We start from the raw sequence: 5,902 nt of genomic DNA on the forward strand, positions 1-5,902 counted from the left end.
TCTCTCTCTCTCTCTCTCTCTCTCTCTCTCTCTCTCTCTCTCTCTCTGTCTGTCTGTCTCTGTCTCTCTCCTCTTCACTCCTGTGCCTAGTTCTTTCTCTTCTATTCTCTAGATTCTCCACCATTCTTTGATTTTATCTGTTTCACAGTGTTCCATGTTTGTTACATAGGATGTTTCTTTAAAGCAGAACTGATAAAAAGTTTTTGCAAAAACATTGTCCGTCTGATAGGCTTTTACATAAAATATGGAAGCTAGATGATAACCTAGAGGTGGCAAACATCTAGTGCTTGAGTTTAGTTGTATTTTTTTCCTCTGAATGACAGTGTTTGGTGTTTAAATCAGGAGAACTTAATACTAATCTAATTCTAGCTTATATTCTACATTCAAAATTCTTTTATTTTTTAAAAAATTTATTTTTAATTTGTGTGTGTGTGTCTCCGTGGAAGCCGGAAGAGGACATCAGATCCCTTGTAACTGGAGTTACAGGTGGCTGTGCATTACCCGTCCTGAATAGTGGGAGCAAAATGAGGGTCAACAAGGGCCGTAACTGCCGAGCCAAAGCTCCAAAGGGGTGATTTATGTTTTGCCCATGTTCTCTTAAGATGCAGAACACTTTTGCTGTTGGCTTTCACCTTAATTATTTAAGGGCAATTACTCTTGAAAATCTTCCACGACCCCCTTATTTCTAAATATAAATGTAAGAATGCTTTCTTCTTGGACATTCCTATAAGAGTTACCCGTGACCAGACACTCTGGAAAACATCTCCTCAGTAGGAATTACTTCTTTCTTAATATGGTCTGTAGGCACATTAATCTTTTGATACTTGTATTTCCTCATATTGAACTTAACTAAAACCCTAAACTGCTTTACACAGATGTTTCTGACAGTCCATTTTCTTCCATTTATGCTTCTGTAAGTTTCAAAGTCTGTGAAGGCCAATTTTCTATTTTTTGAGACCAGGTTCCTGAGTTTGGCGTTGACCATTCCGAGTTGACCATTCCGTTTGGTTTTGTTTCTGCTGCAGCTGTGACATCCACCATCTCATTGCATTCACTGAGGTCAAAAGGACACTCTCATTATGTACAGACTGTATGCTGAAGCCATTTTCTAACATGGCATCCATCTGTTGAGACAATCAGGTGGAAACAGTAATAAATGCAGTGTATGGAACTCTCATTTATTCACATTTTTTTAGGTAGATTCCTCTAAAAAGAGATGATACTTTCAAAAATGAGTATATATTAACAATAAATACCAATGGGTTTCATTGTGGCATTTTTATACCTGTATACATGTATGCATTTGATCATAGTCATGACACGTAAATGGCCTCATGTCTCTCCACCTCCCACTGATCCTTCTACTCCCAACTAGTCCCCAGGTAGATTTTTTAGGACATTTGTCAACTGTCTTCCAGAATGTACGGATATAGAAAGCTAACGTATACAATACACATACCAAACCGAAATGGCTGTAATTTGGTAGTGCTTGTTTCTTGTGGACTAGATTGGATCCACATCAAACGTTGTTCTTCTCCCCTTTTTATCTTTCACGATTTGAACTTTTAACGGTATGCTCAGAAGTGGAACTAAGGATGATCAGCATTATTTGTGGTATCTGTTCTTTGATATTTTTTGGATGAGGAGTGTGTCTTCCCACTTCTAAAGTTTGATCAGTTCTCTTGTTCTTTCTTTCGGATGTCTCAGTGACGGCGGGTAACAGACTCAGTGTTTTGAATATACTTTCGAGGTGAGCAGGTCTTTTACAAAACCCTCTGTTTTGTTTTGCAGCTAAAGTCTTCTATTTTAGAGTAGTTTTTAAAATGATATTTTAAGTAAACAAAGGAATGTGAGGCTTGGAAACACTTGTCTACTTTCTTCTTGTTTTTATGGTGTTGATCCAAAGATATATATCTCCTATACTTTCCTTTTTTTCTCTAAATATAAATTAAAGTACTAAGTTTATTGCTTGTATTTTTCCATAATGTTGAACTCATTTGATGTTTTTTTTTTACACAAGTTATATGGTTCAATGTCAGTTTTAAAATATTATGTCACTTTAAAGTTTAAGGTCTTAGAAATGCTGAAGATAGTCTCCTTTGCATAAAATGCATTTGTAAGCAACAGTTAAAGTTTCCAGGCGGTTTTATAAATTATAGGAAATTCTAAAATATTCTTCAACTTAGTTTTAATACAGATTTATTTTTTAGCTTTTCATCTTTTATAGTTGTTTAATTTCTGTAAACAACAATTCCTATATAGATGTTTTGGTTGATGTCTTAATACTATGTAAGTATAGATGCAATTAATATTATGTAAGAATAGATATGGCATGGTTTTACTTAGGGAGAAAATACAAATGATGCCTCTCTCTTATTTTGATCTTTGTGGTTCTGGTGGTGGGACACAGAGCCTTGACATGCTGGGAAAGTGTGTTGCTTCTGAGTCATATACCCTTAGCTCCACCCCTTCAGTTAGTTATCCCTTGTTAGCTGTATTTGTCAGCTAATAGGGACAGTGACTCATGGGTATTCCAATCAGTCTTGTATCCCTGAGCACTCAGTGTGTAGTTGGCACAAATCAATATATTTTACAGATACAGTAGACATCATCAGTGATTGTGGCTAGGGGAAGGTCAGGTATGAAAACTATTCTAACAAGAGATGTCTTCATTGCCTTCCATTGAAACTACAAAATAGCATTCAATTTCATTTGTGCCTTCTGGCCACTAATAATTAATTTCATTCTATACCTCACCATAATACTTAGTGTAATTTATTTCCCCAAAGTCTAAATCTACTGAAGCAAGGGATCTGAGGGAGATCTTATCCTCAGTAAATGATTAGATGAGTGTATAGGAGCTAAGAGGCAATTGGGGAGGCACGTGCATATGATCAAAACACATTATATGAAATTCTCATAGAGCCAGTAAAAAGTGCGTAGTGTGATAAATAAAGAAAACGGGGAGAAAGTAGGGAGAAGGGTGATATAAAACCAAAAGAACCTGAGCATCTGCATTCATGGAGAGTAGAGAGACTAACATGGGTGAAAACAGAAAGCAATCCCCACAACAGTGAGCATCGAAAACATGTAGTTCTTTTAGCATGCCAATGACGATAAAATGGGTATGCCTTAGGCTTGATTAACACAACAGAACAGGCAAAGGCCTTCTCTGGGAGCCACCCTGTCGTTATGCCATTTCTTCACTAGATGGTGCTTGTGGGCTAAGAGAAAAAAAATTAAACTGTTCACTCAAGAGGAAATGAGAAATTTGTGAATTAAATAAAACAAGGCAATGAAAATTAGAATCATTTAAGGGAGTCCTTTATAGTTAAGTTCAACTGCTTGGACAGAACCTCCTCTTCTTTCCTGGTACAAATGTCAAAGTCTTGGAAAAAAAAATTTACTCATTAAGACAATTGCAGTCATCAGATTCTGGATGCGGGCTATCTAAGCGTAGTGGATTAAAAGATTTCTTTACTCTTTCTCTCCTTATGATACAGCCTGAATCTTCACTGGAAGCAAACATATTTAAATTATGACTGTCAGAGAGTAATCCATTACCTAAGATATTTTATGAAGCTAGTCATTGTCCAGATTTTTAATGCTGTCTTGTGTGATGGTCAACACTCCCTTCTTACTTGTATCCAGGGGCACTGAGTCATTGGAGAAGTCTCAACCCACATTGCTGGAGTTTAAACTGCAGATCCGCTTCTGAAACTTTGTGTCAACTAACCTGTGTATGTTGGTACTTTGCCTTTGTATGGTTCAAATGAAAGTGTCACTGGTTTTTCCCTCATACAACTGCTACAATTTAATGTATGTGAGAAGCATGTTGTAAGACCTCTAAAATGGTAATAGCAACGATGTATTTATTGTTCCACTTACTAAGGGACACTGGCACACCTCAAGTTATAAATCAATAGTAGCACACTGCAATTTAACTTCGTGTTTCTTTATTTCCCTGTCTTTAGTGTTTGAAACTGTGATTACTGTCCCACTTATACAAAATTCGCTTGCATCTTACTAAGCGCCATTTTCATTAATGCAGTTATGGTCTAACTGTAGATTTAGGGATGACTTAACTTCTAAGCTGAAAGGGATGGGTTTATTTTTAGGTTGTAGTTACTGAAATGAGCTACTGCTGACGGACAGGAAGCTCAGCTAGGGGCTGGTTAATGCTGACAGATTGCTGTCGATGGCTGGCCAGTAGCTGAACAGAAAAGAGAAGTGTCTAAGGGGTCTATTCTTTAAAAGAAAGTATCAAGGAGGCTGAGGTAGGAGGATTGCTGCTAGTTTGAAGCTAGCCTGGGCTGCAAAGTGAGAACCTCACAGTGATAGTAAAAAGTGTATGAGAAAAAAATGAGCATTTTTAATAGATACGTCAAAATAAAGAATTCTTAAGTGCATACATAAGAATCATGAGTAATTCATGAGCTAGATAGAGTGGGCTTCTGTACTCTACCTTACTATTACGTATAATAGGATTGACAGGACTTATGCTCTGTTGCTTTCAAAGAGAGGAGGTATCTTAGGGTTTCCATTGCTCTGAAGACACCATGACCAAGGCAACTCTTATAAAAGACATTTAATTGGGGGTGGCTTGCACTTTCAGAGGTTCAGTCCATTATCATCATGGCAGGAAGCATAGCAGCATGCTGGCAGACATGGTGCCTGAGGAGCCGAGAGTTCTACATCTTCATCGAAAGGAAGCCAGGAAATAGACTGTTTCCAGGCTGCTAGGAGGAGACTCTCAAGGTCCACCTATAAAGTGACACACTTTCTCCAAGAAGGCCACACCCCCAATAGTGCCACTCCCTAGGCCAATCGTATTCAAACCACCCCAGGGGATGATGTATGAAAGAAAAATAAATCAATCCTTTTTGTGAGCACTGATGGTAATCATCTGCTGGTATTTACCCTTTGGGGTAAGATGGGGATTTGGTGGTGAGAATTGCACCTGAACCATCTCCATAAATTCTTACCACAACTTTACAAAGTGACATTTTCCACCCCATTGAAGATTTAAGGAAACTGAGATTTAGAGAAGTTCCAAAACATTTCCTAAGACTAAAGAGCCCATGTATGATGAAACCAGTATTGAAGTGTAATTCTGTCTCACTCCAGTACTTGTCCATTTCCTTGAGACATCAGTTCAATCAAGAAAATTGAATGAATTCTAGAAACACAGGCAGCATCATCCTACATGACACATTTCCTAACTGGCTTGCCTTATTGAGATGTTAACTCCTCAATGCAAGTTGCTATCCTTCTTTGGTATTCTGCATGCCTGGGTAGTTACAGCATAAAACTGCCCTTCATAATTTGAAGATGGTACTACCACATAGGATGTGTGGCTGGGAAAGACCAACATCTGTCAAGTGGCTCTTTCCACATTGTGTATACATGCAGATTGCTCTCTGGTCTGTGGTGCAAGCTTCTGTTGGCAGAGCCTTCCTTCTGTGTTCTGTGCTGGATTGAAACTTCCTTTGATAAATACTATGCCACCACTGATCCTATAGACACACTGGGGTGCCCTTGGTACTTCTCCCCAGAAATTCTTGGCTTTGTCAAACCGGTCTTCTAGATTACAGGCTCTTGAGAGGTCTTTCCTCCACTGCATCAAACTTTCTATGTGAGAACTTTTAGAGTTTCCTCCTCCTCTTTTTTCTTCCTCCCTCCCTCCCTCCCTCCCTCCCTCCCTCCCTCTCTCCTTCTCTCCTTCTCTATCTCCCTGCCTCCGTCCTTCCCTTCCTTATCTTTTCTCCTTTTCCCACACTCTCCCTTTTTTCCTTTTCCTCCCTCTATATCTCCATTCTCCCCCCACCCAATAGGGAGACAAGACCTTCTCCGTATGTAGCCCAGATTGTTTTTTAACTCTTGATATCCTAGCTTCGTTATT

The sequence above is a fragment of the Grammomys surdaster genome, unplaced genomic scaffold (genome assembly GCF_004785775.1).
Source record: "Grammomys surdaster isolate TR1022 unplaced genomic scaffold, NIH_TR_1.0 99, whole genome shotgun sequence".
Taxonomy (NCBI): Eukaryota; Metazoa; Chordata; class Mammalia; order Rodentia; family Muridae; genus Grammomys; species Grammomys surdaster.